Source organism: Anser anser (genome assembly GCF_964211835.1).
Source record: "Anser anser genome assembly, chromosome: 5".
In the NCBI taxonomy this organism is placed as follows: Eukaryota; Metazoa; Chordata; class Aves; order Anseriformes; family Anatidae; genus Anser; species Anser anser.
Genome location: NC_139725.1, coordinates 48,183,290 through 48,201,507, shown reverse-complemented (window position 1 = coordinate 48,201,507; position 18,218 = coordinate 48,183,290). Strand labels below are relative to the sequence as shown.

The following is an 18,218-nucleotide window of genomic DNA, read 5'->3' as shown; positions in this document are numbered from 1 at the left end:
AATTATCCATGCCATTTTTCTCTTCTATTCCCTGTCTAGCTGTGCATTGCTTAGGGCTATGGCACCATAGTTTTCACCTGGTGGAGTCTAACTGTTTGTTGCCCGTATCATTGTAGGATATATTTAATAATTTGTTCATACCTTGGAGGTTGAAGGGAGAGGTTAATCGCATTTAAAATGTAACATCTGTCAAAGCATTTAAAATCCAATTTAACAGCTCCGCTACCTGACTCTTTCTGTGTACACAAACAGAAAAAAATAGTTAAATTACACAAAATGCCTTGATGAAACATTACCCATGCTACCATCCACCCTAAATAAATCAGTGGGAAGTGATGGGCTTGGCCTTGGAATGCTGTTACACTGTAAACATCATTAAGGGAATAAAATTGGTTCAAACATTGTTAATGAAAGTTTTTGCAATGTGAAGAAATTAGAAATGATTAAAATTACTCCTTGGTCAGGTTAGAAATCAAAATGAACCATGGTAAAAAGTTCCAAATGATCTAATCTCTTGAAAAATCTTAGGGTAAATGTTAAATGTTTCCAGCTGGATCAGCCTGTTTCTGGGAGTAAGACAACATTTAGAAAAGAGTTCCCCACTTCTGGTATTGTATTTTTTATCAAAGCAGTTTTTGTTTCCTGACCTGTGTTTCCCCCAGCCTGACTTCTTGAGTCTCTCATCTGAGCTGGCAAGAGGGAAAACTGAAGCTAACTGTGTATCTGTACTTCAGACAATCCTTCTTGAAAGCTCATGCTGTGGATATATGGGGAAAAATCAGTAAATCTCATCCTTCAGGATTCCTAGTTTAGGACCGACATCTTTAGTGACTTTCTGTGCGTTTGTTCAGCTTATATTCTGACACTTTGTTTCCATCAATATCTTCTGTTTACATCCAGTTCTGAGTCTGTTGATGACTTTAATCTAAAATGGGGCTTAAAGTTATCTGTAGTTGGAGGATTGAGTTTTCAAACAAAAATGCACTGGAGAAATTTCAAGAATGTATGCCTTTCTCTGACCCAAAAATAAGAACTATTGCCAAACGCCAGTGAGAATTTCTCCATGGCTATGCTTATTATTATTATATATCTATATTTAAGATAAACTGAATAATGGCCATTGTTGAGAGCAAAGTGCCAATCTTGATCAACAAGTAAAGCGATTCACCTGAGGAAATGTTGTCTCAATGTCCATCTGTTCAGTTATCCATTATTGCTCATATTTTTACATCTTCTTTCTCATAAAGGGTTGGATATAGAATTTTTATTCTGCTTTTGCCTGTTCTCCCTTTCCACTAGTAAATCAACATCTCGTACTAATTACTCTTTTTACATCATTCTGCCTTATAAGATAGGAATGTTGATTGTGATTGTCTCACTGCATAATAAACAGTAGGGTTGTGTTCAAGAGGGACCAAGCAGAAACTTCGTCTTTTTTGCTCAACCATGCGATATTGTCCCAGTGGAAAAAACACTGATATTCTGCCTTTTGAAATGTATTGCATAACCATATTTAAGCATCCCAAGCTGAATAATGCAAAAAGAGGAAAGAAGTGGTTATGACCTCTGAATTAGCTGTGGAGCAGAAGCAGGGAGTGACATAAACCGTCTCTTCCACTGGAATGTGCCTATCAAGCTGCTCCAAACCTTGCTTGCAATCAGAAGCTATAAGATGTCTTAACTCCTATCAGGTTAGACCCTCTTTATTGTCTTAAGGCCAGTGTCCCAGTGACAAGAGCACTGGCTGTAAAGTGAGGACCCTGGTATTGTAGTCCAGAGTTTGCCACTGACTCTACTTGACCTTACTTCAGTTATTTAACTTCTCTGTCTTATATTGCCTACAAAATGAAGATAATTTTACCCACTTTATATGGATATTGAGATTTATGTCTATCTTTTTTGTTAATGTCAGTTCTGTGTGATCTGTAGCAACCAGGCTGCTTGTCATTATGCTCTTGTCCTATATTTCACAAGCCTTCGGTGATAAGCACTATTGTAATTAGTCTTAAACTGGGCATATTTTGGCCTTCCTTTCCCAAAGACACTTCCTCATTCACTATTCATCCCCTTGTCATAGCACTGCAGCAGTACACAATGATCAATCATTGCAAAGTAACATATGCCAGCTCCTAAAGAAGTTGAGCCAACAGCACTCAGAATAAGTGAGTTTCTTAACATAACACATGGCTGATAAAATGGGAAAGATAAATGAAGCTCATAATTCCTTCAGTGTTTGCACTTTCTGGTAGCGAGGCATACCAAGTTGCTGAGTAGGATTTTAAATGAGCCCCCCTTACTATTTGTCATAAAAAATACTGGTTATATAAAATAAAGTGAAAGCAACCTTTAAAAATGAAGTGTAACCAAGCACTACAGTTAAATGAGATCACTTTCCTCTTAGGTTTGTTGCTTTCGATCAGACCTTATGTAACGAGAATTGAAATTAAATTAAAAAATTCTCTGGTGCAGCAGAAAATATAAATGTAAAATGCTGTTAATGCTCTTTCACTACACAGTGATTATCATCGTGGCTGTCATTGGGTTTGCTACTGGAGTTGCTAAAGAGCTGATTAGATGAAGCATTTTTTCCAGAAGGAGCATGCACATATTAATGTATTTTTGTCCATTTTTTCATCAATCAATTTTGAATTCACTTAAGTATTGTGGGTTTGTCTCACAGGATCTCAGAATTTATTGGTTTTCTGCTTCAACACAGGTCAGCTATCATGAGAAAGAGCAGAAGGGGAATCAGAGTTGCAGACAGCATGGAAAACTGCTGATGGGATGGGATGTGCAAAAATTTCAGTATGACTCAACTGTGCCTAGAGAAAGATGAGTGGGGAGAATGGGAAAAGAGGTATTTCCACCATCCTATGCAGGAACTGTTTGTTCCTGCAAATTCTTTGGCCTTATTGCTCCGTTCTGATACAGAATGCAGCCCTTGCAACAGGTTTAAGAGGATAATGTTTTAAAGGACAGTGTTTGAATTCACAGATGAGAGATTTTGAGGACCTTGTTTCGTTTTCCAAATCCACAGACAGTGTGAGAGATTTGTATGGTTACAGAGTCAAGGAAGTGGCCCTTCTCTGCTTGTTATATCATTTAGAAAGAACAAATAATATACATAGCTCAGTAAGCTGCAAACATCTGGTAGGAGTTGTGGTCTGGGAAATTTCACCTAGCAGCTTATTTTTTCATTTACTTTTTTGATGTATGTAGTGCAACATTAGGAGTACTGAGTTATGAATATTGAAGATTAAGTTGGGAAAGGGAGAGATTTTATAAGGTGAATAGAATTTAAAAAATGAAGGGCATTTCTGGGCTTCTATACAGACATATCATTCTCTTAAAGAGTTATACTTTAAGATTTTGTTGAAAGATTTTACATAACAGAAACTGATAACTCATCTTAACACAACATCATAAAAGAGGCAAGACAAAGTTTGATTAAAATCCATTTTTATTAAAAGTTAATAGATTTTTAAGGCCAGAAGGGATCATTATGATCATCTAATCTGACTTACAGCAGGCCATCAATTTTTAGTTAATATTTTCTATTTTAAGATTGATACCTGCACTTTATCAATACCGTTCTTTTCCTCTTTCTCTTTCTTTCTTCCTCTTCCTTTTTTCTTCTTCCTCCTCCTCCTTTTTTCTTCTTCCTTTTTTTTTTTTTTTTTTTCCTTTAACACAGGCAATCTCAATTTAATGTAACCAGGTAATGGAGATGCTGTTGCAGTCTTTGATAACTATTTCAACATTGAAGAAGTTCTGTTAACAACAGCATGATTTGATGGGATCTTGGCTGGTGTAACTGGTGGTGGAAGGTTTCTTGTGTTAGCAGTGGTTATCCTGACTGATGCGTGGGATGGGTTTTATATGTGTGTATACTTGCTTTGGCCACACGTTGCTGCTAACGAAGCCTAGTCTTGATTTTCTGGACTTGTTGAGCTATAGTGCTATAAACAATGTATTCTAGAGTGTTGGAATGCACATATATGCATATGTACATGAATATACAAACACACCAACCATGGTGGGTCACAAAGCGCCAAAGGTTTTGCTAAAATTAAAGCCTTCTTTCTAAAATGGATTCCTATCAGTGAATTTAGTGTCAATTGGATGTTGAAGTCTGTTTACCTAAACCATTTCCTTTAAGGGTTAATGCTTGTGTCTCCCCTTGGGAAGTAATACTTCTAGGATCCCCACTCCAATTCCAAAAGTGTTTGCATTCATACCACCATGTTATCCAAGTATGATTTAGGTGGTTGTGAAATTGCTTTGGAAGAGGGGGGAATTTTTTTATCAAACAAACAAAAAGATCGTCTAATTCATACAGAACTTTACTGGGTAAGATGTAATTCAGGCGATGAATTTTTTACTCATTTTTGATGACTTACTGCTGGCTTCTTCCTGACATTTAAGATCTTTCCATGCCAGCCTCTCCAGTTGTGATCTGTAGCGGTTCCCATATCAGTGATTGAGCTTCACTCTATTGAACACAGCTGCACATACAGAGCAGCATCAAATCACTCTATTATATGTGTCAAGTTGGGAAGGAAAAGGAAATATTTCCCTTGGCTTTTTGCTTCTGATGTATGCTGCGCAGATAACTCTCATACCAACTGTTTCACTTTCTTTTTTTTATTTCCAGGCAGGATAAACTTGGGCTTTGAGGACCAGGTTGATAAACACTTATAGTTCAGTGCAGCAACTAGGAAACTACTGAGGAAGTTTCTAGTTATCATTATGTGACATGTTTGAAAGATCATCATATTTGGTGTAGAATTATCATCTTCAATTTGCAAAAATGCAAGATTGCTCAGTCTAGAAGAGATCGCCCACTAGGCATTCAGGGACTTAAATAACCATTTTTTGCCCTATTTAGTACAGGAAGTTTATGCCCACACAAGTTTGTGGACATGAATCTACCTTCCCTGCTTTGCAGAAACTTTCCAAGTAAGGCATATCTGGATACGGACAACTGCAGTGATGAAACAGCTGAAGCAGGAGAAAAGGATTTTCTCTCTCTTCCTTCCAATCTCTCACAGAAGACATGTTTTGCTCTATAAGTTACTGAATTAGAAGATACCTGTGTTTGAGAATTACATCAAAGAATGTCAGAGCAGTTCCAATGGTATCTGAGTGCATATTGTAACCAGGACGTCCTGTCAATAATGAATTAGTTTGAAGTACATTTAACTAATATTTCTGATGGCTCCTGATGAAAATCCATGTCATATGACTGAGCTGTAAAATCTAAATATACTCGTAATGTCCTTGTATAGAATCACAGATTATCCTAAGTTTGAAGGGACCCACAAGGGTCTTTGAGTCCAACTCCTGGGTCTGCACAGGACTACCTAAAAATTAAACCATGTGTCTGAGTGTTGTCCAAATGCTACTTGAATTCCAGCAGGCTTGGTGCTGTGACCACTTCCTGGGGAGCCTGTCCCGGTGCTGTGACCACTTCCCTGGGGAGCCTGTTCCAGTGCCTGACCACCCTCTGGGTGCAGAACCTTTCCCCAGCACCCAGCCTGATCCTCCCCTGTCCCAGCTCCATGCCGTTCCCTCGGGTCCTGTCGCTGTCCCCAGAGAGCAGAGCTCAGCGCCTGCCCCTCCGCTCCCCTCGTGAGGGAGCTGCAGGCCGCCATGAGGCCTCCCCTCCCCTCCTCTTGTAGATACCCCATTCAGTGGAAGTGAGCAGAAAGCCCATCCTGAAAAATGCTTTGCTAAATGGATTTAAAAAATATTGTTATCTTACCATCCATGTCTTGTTGGCAGGAAGTTTTCTTCACCTGCAATACCTTTTGCCCAGTTTCTGCTTCCTACACTGCTTTCAGGACAGGTTTCTGAAGTCAGTGCAAAGTATCCTTTTGATGATAACAGGTTAAGTCTCAGGTATGGTATGCTCTGAAGGATTACCATTACAGGAAGAAGTGAGATTGAATTGCTTCTGAAGCTGTTTGTGACCCTTTCTTTTGGCTCATTTTCTTCACAAACCCCAAGTCCTTTTCAATTGTTGCAGTACCATGAACAATATTTTTTCTTTCATGTACAGACTCCTGTACATGTACTCCTAAAATATATTTTTCTCCCTTTTTCAGTTTTTTTTTTTTTTGGCAAGCTGTACAGAATCCCTGTATACAACTACTGATTTAAAAGCATGATATCATGCTTGTAAAGCTAGGCAGTCAGAACCAGAAGTCTTCAGATGCCATCTTTATGTGTATGGTTCTTACAATATGTTTTTTAAATATGGAAGTGTACCATTTTTCATGTGGGAACTCTGCCTCATTACTGCCAGGGAGTGACGTATGTTTCCTTTCTGAGGACTTTTCAGCCCAGGCTTCATTTCAGTTTAGCAAGGAGACCACATAACATCTCTTCCAGCGTTCCCTGCCTGACACCTCTTTCAGCTTCTGGCATGGGTTAGACAAGGCCTCTTACATATCCCACGCTACAGAGATGTTATTGATGCCTAGAATTTGAGTAATGAATGAGATACAGTCCTGTAGAATAAATAAATAAAACAAAACAAAAAGGAAAACCACGGTACTTTAAAGGCAATATTAATACCCATAGAAATACGAACCTAGGTTCAAAAGACAAAAAACGGGTAGTGGTTGGTACAGGCATAGTAGTTGAAAATGACAGATGTGCAGCAAACTTAGCAAAAAAGAGTAATACTTTCTGCAGTTTATCGTTCTAGGGAACAATGGGTGTCCCAAAATACCATATTCAAACTTTTCTCATACTTCCTACTACTTCAAACACTACATTCTGGGAAAATATATGTTCAGCAGCAATTACAATCAAGGTATTGTAGCTTTAGGTAATTTTTCCCTATTGTTAATTCTGTTTCTTCAGGTGGTCAGGCTAGTTGTTGCATTTAGTCTAGGCTGGCTACAAAAGTGCACGTGCACACTAGATCGTGTGACCCATTGGGAATACGATTGTGTAGTGCGGTAGAGTGCAAGGACAGTTGCACTGTCAGCTGGTCTCCTCAGTAAATCTGCCTTTGGTGAAACTGTGATTGTGCTGCTAGTACCAGGTGCTTTCTAAAACTGGAAATTGTATGAGACTGTCTGACAAAGCCAGGAGAAGAATCAAGAGGATGCTAACACAGAGGGAGGTGTTTTGATCTACACTTCTGCCATGCAGCTCCAGCCATGTTTTAGTTCTCTTTTCCTTTCCTTCGAATGTGTCAGGAGAATATTCTATTGTCTTGGTCTTAGAAAATATCCTCAGGGACATCACCAGCTAAGTTTCCATATGTAATCAAAAGCAGATGTACATAAGTCCCAAAGTCACTTATCAAGATTCTTTAATCCTTTGGAAACATAACTACAAAATTTTTTGATCATTTATTTAAAATGTGTCTGTAAGTTAAATACAATGACATCCCGTGAAAAAAAAAAAAAGAAGCAGTTGTTCAAACTTCCTTGACATAGTGTTTTGTCCCTAAGCTTGACAGGACCTCCTTTTAGGGATGAAAGCTTAGAAGAGGAAAGGATTGGTGTAACACAGGAAAATTGACTTGAATATGCTCTGTGCTTATACAACGTGAAAAAAAAAAACACCACAAAACCTCCCTGCTCTGAAAAGCTCACAGTCTAAATATGGAGATAGGAATAAGTAGGATGATCTCTGATTATCTCTATCTGCTGTGGACAAAATAACATGCTCACTGAACCATTCACATGGGGCTTGGCTGGCTGTGTAGATGGGCTCTTGTCTGCCTGTATGCATGTGCGTGGACTGAGGCTACTTCAACATTGTTAAGCCTTTGGGAATGAACGACTGGGTTATAAAAGAGCACTGACATCCTCACTGTGACCCTGAAGTACATAAGAAGAAAGGACAAGTTCTTACAGAGTCCTGGGGGGTGATACCACCAGGATCATAGTAACTTTTAGATGCAAGTCAGACATGCAAAGTCATAGTTTCTGTCTTGCAGTGAAACACAAACAAAAAACAACAACAAAACAAAACACAAAAAACAACCAACCAACCAAAGAACTTTTAGTATTTGATTTAATCATAAAACAAATTAAAATTTTAACTAGTGAATTTTATTTTATTTTATTGCTTTACAAAGAATATGTAAGCAAGACAAAGACATGCTCTGATTTAACCAATGTGACTGTGTTGCCTTTGTACACAGAGCGATCACACTTTGGATATATCAGAGCTTAGTGGCACTAGATGAACACTACGTAAATATAGTCAAATGACGTGAAGTCAGATTACAGATTCCCTTCCCTCATCCCCCAAATGCCTGTTACAAAGTGCTGAAATCTCACCTTAATGAACGTTTCATCTCAAGCTGCATGTTCAGGGGATACAGCAGAGCCCCACAGAAATATAATCAGCACATCCCTTGGTCCTTCTTGTTTTCATGTGTTTGCCTCCTTGCCATCTCCCACCCAGTGCCTTCTATCACAGGGCACCATATGGTGATGCCTGACCCTTGGGCTAGGATGCAGATACACACTTCTGGAGTGACATATCTCATGAGCTAGCCAGGCCCCTGAGGCAGGTTAAGTTCTGGGCAATGTCATTTCATTTTCTCAACAGAAAATTTCAATTTTGCAGAAACAGTGTTTTCTATTGAAAAATCATTTTGACAGCAATGTCCCAAAGAGCCTCACCAGTCAGCTTTATCTGAAGGAAAATGAAGTTAATAACAGGGCAAAACTCATCTAGCAAACAGAAAATGTAAGCGGTGCGGCTCAGGACAGACTACTGAGTATTGATGGTTTGGGTAAAGATACAAATAATAATCATCTGTTAGCCACAAGGGGAATAAATAGGACGCTCTGTTTCTGTAAGGATGTCTCCTGGAGCTGAGACATAAAGCACAGAAACCTTACAAGTGTCTGTCAAAGCAACTCAACAGAAATAAGATGTATCTCCTGATAGCAGCAGACTGTCAGTTATGTGAGAGGCTCTGAATAAATTGCTATTTTCCAAAGATTTCTTCACGAACAGGAACATAAAAGCAAAAGAGAACAATACAAACAAAAAAATCCTCCACATGCATCCCTTAACATCTGTGCCTAATTTTTAAGGGATAAATACTATTTCTGAGTAAGTATACTTCTGTATCTGAAGTCTCTTACAATCTCTGCATTTATCATCAGTATCTTTGCAAGCACACTGAGCCCAACAGCAAAGGCTAGACACTGCTCTCCACACTTGGATAGGTGTCATTTCTTCTGGGTCACCCACAAAATGGGGGAAAAAATAAATCAGTAACAGCCTGAGCCCTGGAAGGAGGGGGAAGCTGACCTCATTCATAGAGAATTTATTTTTTTTACTAGACCTCCAACGTGGTTGAAAGGATGCATAAATTACAAAGCTGTTGGCTCCCATGTGAGGAAATACTGGAAGAAGAGCAATGTGGATGGTTGTAACTCATGTTCTCCCTGCTCCTGCTCTGTTTCTATACCCAGGCTCTTGCTTAAACTTTCCCTCTGCCCTTATTTCCTACCTCCTCATCCAGTTGCTCCCTGTCCCCTGGCTTGCTGTTGCACCCTATCCAATGATATTTCTCAGGCACAAGCTTCAATCTCCTTTAGCAGTTTCACCTTCATCCCTTTCCACCAGCTTCTTGTCTTGAGGCCGTTGGTCAGCCAATGCATGCCTGAGAACTGGGTCAAACCTGTTTTCCCTTTCTTGTCATCACTCACCCTGATCTCTTTGCTCAACCTTTTCCAGGCTCTTTCCCCTCATGCACTTCCCGGTCCCAGTGTTCTCGTCACCCTCTGTTCCATTTGCAGATTCCCATACTGGATGCGGAATAATAACATGTAAAGACTATAAGCTTGTTAAACTGTTCCTAGCAAACCATTTCCAGAGCTACTGTCACACATGCTGCAAGCAAAGAGGAGGACTTTCAGCCACCTCCTCCAAGCTCATTTTCCTTCCACTCTTGAGTTTTCTTCCAGTGTTGGTGGTGTGTGGACATAGAGCTATCCCTGAGCAACTCTGCTATCGAACACAGTTTAATCAATTAAGCAGAGTTTTCTGCCCTGGTTTGTTAGCCCAGACAGACGGCCAGAGGAATGGGGCTGTCCTGCTTCCAACAGGCCGGGCTTTCAAGAGCTAGCTCAGGTATCCCTCCAGAGGGGCTCAGTTAGTTGCAGAGCTGCAGGCTCCACACAGGCTGCAACACCAACTCTCTGTCTTTGAGCAGGGCAACCTGTTTCCTTTCCATGACAGCTGAAAAGGGCTTTTAGAGCACAGCAGCAATCCTCGTTTGAGTTTCTGATGTCCAGTCTGTATCACCCCAGAGCAATAGCTGAAGGTCAAGTCTTCCTCATTTTCAGGCTGAACACTGTCAGGAGGCCAAGAAATCCCTCCTCTTCTCTGGCCTTTGTCTCCAAAGCTTATTGTTTTAAGCACAGCCTGTATTTCGCTCTGCAGCTCTGTGTGCTGGTTGTAGGCAAATTTCTCAATGGCAAGGTTAGCCTCTTGTCTTCTAAATTAAAGTATGAGTAGCAATACCACAGCAATAATGAGTAAGACTGTTTTAGGTTCCCCAAATCCAGCCACCAAGCCACCTAATGTCGAATCACTTCCATGCCTCAGTTTCTCCTACTTTGCAAATGGAGCTAAGCGTGCTTACAATTGTACCACTCCCTAGGAAACACTTCAGCTGAGCAATAATGATGGGAAAAAAGCTCAGTGCAGCTATGTAAAAATCCTCCTGTCACTTACAACACAAAGACATTGAAAGGTCTGTGTTCTCCCTGTGTTTGGCTGTGATTAGGATCTGCAGTGAGGTAAGATATAAACAGTTAGAATCAGCACTATGTGTATGGTCTGTCCCTGTTCTGGCTGGCACCTGTGAAAGTTGTACACTTGCTCTGAGCACAGGTGAAGCACCAGAAACCTGTACAGTGGGATGTGAAGTGGTTTAGAGAGAAGATGTGTGGTGGGATTCTGCTTTGTGTTTCTAGTGGTTTTGGTGGCTGAAACCGTCTGTGACTGCTGTTAGAATGACAACAAATGGGGAAAAAGAAGCAGAGGAAGGGGAATTCAGTGCAGGAACACTTTGATGTATTTATCTGACATCCTCTCCATCATTTATGTGCTACCAAGCAATGCCCATGCACACCCTTCTCCATTGTTTTAAGCTGAATTCAATAGTGAAAGTTGCTTTACTTTTCCTATGTGCATGGACTCATAAAAGGTATTAGGACCTGCTAATGTGACTGTGGGATCACAGAGCTGACCATCTGACTTTTGTGTGTGTGTGTGTGAGAGGGTTGAAAATGGACAAAAAACGGTTTGGAAAGACAAACCCCATCAGCAGTACTGCATTAGCTAAAAGCATTTTGGGATTAAGGGTATCTGACAAACTGTAGCATAAGTCTTTTCAACCTGATTTCTATTAGGATTGATGTCTGTCCTCAGCTTCTAAAATGAAATGTTTTCACAATGTGTGCATTTCCTAAGGTTGTGTCCAAATTTTATTTCTTTATTTTTTTGGCACCGTGGTTTTATTGCCTATTTTATATGGGAAATAATGACAGACTGGCCTAAACTGTGATCAGTGGCAAGACTCCTAGTGATTTCAAGTTGCAACAGAATTTAGCTTAATGAATTCAATAACTTTTAGCATGTCTCAGATGTCCACTAGTGCTATTATTAATCAGTCTGCTGCCAGCTGCTTGGACAATAGCTCCTTGTTCTTTGCCTATTGCTTAATCAAGAAAAGTATTGTTGCCTGAGAACTTGGCAAGGGCTTCAAGCCTGTTTCAGATTTCATTTACTTCTGTGTGAACTTTGAGAAATGGTGTGGACATTAGTGGTGTTATTCTGGGTTTGCCTTTGTATAAATGTGATCAGTGTATAGCTCTTTATTTTTAAATTTGTCTCAACAGATTTGTCACATTCACAGGGAGCTTTTATAGCAAGTTCTTTAGAAGCAAAAAACTCTTTGCTGTGGGTGTGTGCATGTGTGTGGATATGCATGTGTTTACGCATGTTACATAGAGCATTAAATCTTACCCTTTTCTTTTGCCTGGTCCCTGCAGGCCAACACAATACTAATTACCTTGGAAAATGATTGATGTTTGTGTTAAAGCCAACGTGCAGGTGGAATGTGTGTTATAATTTTCCATTCTTTAATTTATCTCCTGTTAACAGCTGATTGCTGCCTTGCACAGGGGACTGTGGAAAGCTTTACCAAAGGAAATATCTGGATACATACAAATTTAAATCACAATTGCATGATGGAAAGGTCTCTTATTTCATTCAGCTTTTTGTTTTTAAAATTTTCCCCATATGATTTGATTGTGTTTATGTCAGCCAATCTGAGAGAGACCTTTCAGAGAGCTGACAAGTGGATGGGAAAGGGCTATGAAAGTGCAACCAGCTGAAGAGGTGAATTAAGTCTGTTCAAACACTTAAAGAAACTGGTGAAAAAGATAACTTCTCATTTAATACTTCATGCTAGTAAACAGACATCTCAGGTCAAATAATATTAAAAAAAAAAAAGTTCGTTACTCATACAAGAATATATTATTTATGTCTCTAATATACAGCATAACTTTCTGTAAAGTTTTTGTTGTAAATGTGGGATTTTGGCAATGGTCAATAACACCATCTCACTCTGTTCCTAATAGAAACAGGGAGAAATGAGTTAATAGAACCCTGTCTCCTTGAACTGCCAAGCTTTGCACAGTTCCCTTGCTATTGAACTCACTTTCTACCTGTTTCTTGACCTGTTTTTATTCTCTGTCGAGAGCTCTTCTAGAGCCTGTATGTTCAAATACAATGCTCCTTTTATCACACATAAACAAAGAGAAACTGCATAGAAAAATCAGAAATATACCTGTCAAGAAACTTTGATTCATTCAAGTTCATGTCTCTGGACCTATCAGAAGATCCTTATCTACTCAGGCCATTGCTAGCAATAGGATTTAGCCCTGTTTTTACCAGGTAAGAGGGTTGTCAGGTCTGGGTGATAACAGAATCTTTCTGCTGAAGTAGAGCCTTGAAGCTATTCTGGCCTCCACTCAAAGAGCCCTGGATCTTTCTGTCTGGTTATAAGTTACATGTTGTTTTGGTTGACAGCTCAGAAGACAAGGGCAGACAGCTAATATTTTCCTTTTAGTGGTTTTTCAGAGTATCAATAGAGTAACTCATTAGTCCTCCAATATTTCTTTGAACAATTTGGAATCTCTTTTATCATTCTTCTTCCTCAAGTAAGTGTATTGGCTCATAGAAAAAAGAATTAGAGATGACAAGGACAATGACCAAAGTGATTCAGAGGCTAGACTTCCATCCTTATCCCCAGTTCAGCCAACTGTAAATGGATCATTCATGCAGAGGAATCAAATGTGTCCAAAATCCTGGATGCATTCTGTTGACTCCACTAACTGATGGGGATTGCTGCACCTGCCCAGCAAGCCAGCTAGACTTGAACACACTGTGGATAAAATAAGTAAACTCCAGAGCTATCACTTCCACATCAAATGCACCTATAATTACTTTATAGTACAACAACATTAGAGAACAAATCTAGTATTATTGTCATCAGTGGCGTGTACTACACTTAAGCCATTGGACTGAATCCTGTAAATGTTCCACTTGAGAAAATCTCATTAGAATTAATAGCAGTCTTTTCGGTATAAGCATATTTACTACTCTTTTGCGGTTGTCATTTTTTAAAGTATTTCACTTAGGTTTTCTTATTCTTCCCATAGCTCAGCAGTAAGAATCCTTTCCCAAAAGTGTTCTCTAGTGGGTGGGGTCAGTGTGTGTGTGTATGTGTACCTCAATGTTTCAAATAAAAAGGTAGCAGCAGAATTAGAAGAATTAGAAAGAATTAAAGAATTAAAAAAAAGTAAACGGTGCCAGCTTTGTGGATTTAACAGCTAACCCAGTTAGGCTGGTAGATACTGTTTGAACCTCTTCTCTTGTTTTCTTTTAATCATACTTAAAGTGTCTCCTTTCCCCATGCTGCATTCGGGTGTTTCTTCTGGGGTGTGTTGCAGAGTGTAGTGCCGAATTTCAGGGCTGGTTCCATGCTTCCTATACATCTGGAATATGGCTGAGAATATTTTTTATCTTTGGAAAATGATGATTATTTCCGCTGAGACTGCTCTTGAGGAATGATGTTTTCATGATTTAACTGTCCTCATAAAAAAAGGAATTAAAAAAAAACTTCTGAAGTGGTCCCGCCTTCTTCTTCTTTCTCCTCTCCCCCCCCCCCCCCCCCCTTTTTTTTTAAAATTAAGTTCTGGTCAAAATGGCATTTCTTCAAAATTTTCATTTAATGTAAAAAATTGTAAATATTAAGAATTCATGACTCAGTCAAAGCCTTTTTTTTTTTTTTTTTTAATTGAATTGATCCAATTTAATAGTTTATCACATCTCCTACTAGCAAAACTAGTGTGGCTTTTCCAATTTTGGACTGATAAAATAGAAGGTATTTTTATTTTTATGCATTTTAGGAATATTAAAATCTAAGTTCTGCCTAATCACTCCCAGTACTGTTGTTTGCTTTGACTGCACTAGAATTGCAGTGACAATCCTTCAATGCTTTCCCATTGCTTCTGTCTGTAAACCGTATTTTTGTTTCAGGAATTGTGTAAGTCACAAGTACTTGGCTTGCTTTCTCACAAGAATCATGTTGTACTTTTTCCTACCTGGGTAATTAATAGGCTGTGTACCCCAGCGAATTTGTCTACTGCTAATGACTGAGGCTAAAGAGTTTATAACTCCTGCAGAACAGATATTATATTACTCAATTCTAAAAACCGAGATGACTTCAGGAGGGTAAGAAGGTAGGTGGGAAACATATTTTCCACTAGATACAACACCAAATATTTAAGTGGAACATGTACAAGGTCTCCTGAGAGATGTTTGTATTATAGCAGAAGGAGGAAAAGCAATAAAATGAACAGTTTAGTAGTGTTGAAACAATTTGTCACAGAATAGACACAAGTATGTTGGCATACCTGCAGATAACTGTTTCCTGCATCCGCTTGTAGAATTCCCAGGAGCCTCCTCCTCTATGCAATTGATCTCTGTGCTATTTCTATGATAGGTACAGACCTCACATGATAATCTAACACTGCATGTTTGTAACCTTGTTTAAACATGACAGGGTGTTATATTAATGGCGAAGGTGAAGGGAAAGGTAAATGTTTAATTGTAGTGAATGGCATCCATCTCATGTCTGATAAAAACCTTCCTTAATCCACACCATTCAATCATATTAGGGAGACATTTCATAACTTTAACTGAATTTCTTCGATCTGTCCTTCTGTACAATAGAAAACTTTTCTTAGTCACTCTATATCAACATGTGATTTAACAATACTGTTCTTATTTCAACTAACAACTTCTTTTCACATCTATATTTTTCAGCAGCTCATGAGACTAGAAACAAGAATGTAAAGCAGCTTTGGTACCTTGCATCTCTATTTGGTTACTCTAAAAGGTACAATGGCTTTTTTTTTTTTTAATCTTATGTAAATACAAAAAACATTTTCAGTTTGTGCTCTGTTAACATTTAAGACTGCAAGAGAGAGTAGGCGAATACTTAAACATGTGGAGATTGTGCACTATTCAGCTTCTACAGAGCAGAGTTTGGGATTTTTCTGGGGGATGAAAAGGTTGAAAACACATTTCTCTACAGGAATCACAAAGAACATAAAAATCTGGGTATATGATGCAAAAGTGTATTCTTTTTTACAGAGACCTAATTAAGTTGGTGTAAAAGCAGTTGCAGCTCAAATGATATTTTCTTGATTTTGCTGATAAAGAAATCAAAGCAAATCAGATCCAAAGGGCTATACAGTTCAGTGTACATCTGTATAAGTACTGAACTTCACCAAGAACAATCCAGGTTAGGTATTAGGTATTTATAAAAAGGTTAGCTATTAGATATTTACTAGGTTAGGTATTTATAAAAACAAATCCATTGTGCCGATAGTGAAGTATTAGAGTGGATTGTGTGAAGATGTAGTGCTTGCATCCTTGCAGACCTTGATTAGGGAAACATCTGTCAGTAAGTAAGTGTATACAATACCTCTCTGGAGGTATGATGATGAGAAGAGATGATCTTTAAAGGGCTCATATAACCACATTTTTCCATGATCTATGGTAACTATTGCTATTCCAAATTTTCAGCCACCTCAGAATACAAACTACAAAAGCTAGTGCTCTGGGCATGAAGTCATCAAAAAAAACAGGGAGAGTTTTGTGTTTTGAAGCCCCAGTCTAGGCATCTAATATAGTTAATGGAAGGAATTCATGTCTGCAAGCCAAAATTATGGTTCTCAAATTTCTGCTTCAGCTTCAGCCTAGCTGTAGAGTATGTAACTGGATTAAGTGTATGATATTAATGGTCCCTCTAGGACCTCAGTTTTGACTTCTTTTCATGCTCAGACACATTTCTGCATTGGTGGAGTGTGGCACTGTGGTGTCAGCTTGCCCCCAGCGCCTGCTGTGTGCCACATGCAGGGTGTTCCTCCTTTATCAGGTGTGAATGGTGTTCTCATACTGCGCTTACCAGCTGAGACCCAGCACAAGGTATGGTGATGCATCTTTTTCTGTTTAAACCTGGACAGAGAAAAGGACGTGTTGTTGCTCTGTTGAGAGAAACAAATAAAATATTTATGAGTCTGAATAGTATAGCAAAAAGAGTCATAGGTCAAACTGCTGCTAGAAAAAGTGTGAGAGGGGTCAGCTCTCTAGACATTCTTCTCGTGAAAGGTGATGTTTTGTACATCAGAGTGATACTAAGATACATGACTTGCTAGTGGTAAAACCAATGCCACTTTTCCTGGACAACAGTCAGAGGATCTGGCCATCCTTACCACTTGTTTAACACTCCCTGCTGAGAGGTTCTGCATGGAGGTGGTGGCAGCTGCCAGAGAGGCTGGTGGGAGAGGTCTTACGGCTGGAGGAAGGGGAGCATGATGCTTACAGGCAGGCACAGGGCAGCAGGAGTAATTGCCAGCACAGGAGAGATGGGAATGTAGTATGGGATAACAGTGTGAAAGGGAGATGAAATAGCAGAGGGAGAAACAGCCATATTCTGCAACACTTCTTGCTGCAGCCCTTGACATTGGATATTCTTCTCACATCTCCCTAAATTAACAGAGTGAGAGCACAAATTACTTTTTTTTTTTTTTCCTTTCCCTTTTCCCTTTTCCTTTTTTTTTTTTTTTCCTTTTCTTTTTTCTTTTCCTTTTTTTTCCCAACTGGAAATTCTTCACAGAAGAATACAATCATACAATTTGTGTACTTAATGGATCAGAGTACCATCTTCTAACAGGACAGGTGCCTAATGACATCAGCGCAGTGCAGCTGCAGTGATTTGTTTTCAGCTAACTAGCTCCAACACCAAGAGCTGTGGTAACCTGGATCCAACCTGAAGAACATTCCTGCAGGGCAAGTGGCTGGGCTTTTGCTAGTGCTGAGCTCCGTGCTGTTACTGGTAAACTGCTGCCAATTCCTGAACTAACTGATTTAAGGCAAGCTCAGATGCAGCTGCACAATGGCGCTAGTGCAGTGACTAGCATGAAGACATACACTGCAGGGCACATTCTCTTCATGATGCCTTATTTTACTTTTCTTGTCCTTAAGGTGAAGCGTGTCTTAGTGTTAATGATTCTTAACCAAATGAGAACAGAATCAATTGGCTGCTTGGTGGAAAACAAACAAACGTTCTAACAACACATCCACTAAATACCTGTATGCGTGTACTACATTTACCTCTCTAAACATTCAAATGAAAGTTATTAAATGTATTGACATTATTATAGGAAGTACTTATGTACTTGGGCAAGAGAAAGAAACAAGACACAATTTCCCACTCTAAGAAAATCAAGTAATAATTTGAACTTTCTAGTTTCTTACATACTTAAAATCTCACTGACTTTGCAGGAGTTAGGAGAATTATAGATACCAGAAGCTTTATTTTGTGAAAACTGCCCTCAGTTCCTTGCCTCTCCTACGAACAGGCAGTTAGCTCCTAGATGCTCCTGTCATTACTCATCTGTTAATTACATATGGTTTTGGAGTCCATAATGTGCTTAGGATACCTTATTTTATCTGTCAGGCAGTAAATTTAATTTTGAAATTAACACAATGCATTAGCATTAAAACTTGACCTTCTGTCTCAAAATGTGTGATGTCAAAAATCTGATTGCAGTAATATCTTTTAAGCACAGTGGATACTTAAACAT

General features: G+C 39.1%; 1 protein-coding gene across 17 annotated transcripts in view; it reads left to right on the top strand.

Moving 5' to 3' along the window:
• Positions 1–18,218, top strand: part of LOC310900994 (uncharacterized protein) — a 382,517-nt gene that overhangs the window by 18,609 nt on the left and 345,690 nt on the right. Inside the window, exon 1 of one of the 17 annotated variants that reach the window (XR_014585514.1) lies at positions 15,424–15,463. The exons of 15 other annotated variants lie outside the window; for them this stretch is intronic. The gene's annotated coding sequence lies outside the window, so the exon portion shown is untranslated. Of the gene's footprint in view, positions 1–15,423; positions 15,464–16,047; positions 16,558–18,218 lie in introns of those variants that run through there. One more of the 17 variants, XR_014585515.1, reaches the window with a different exon arrangement.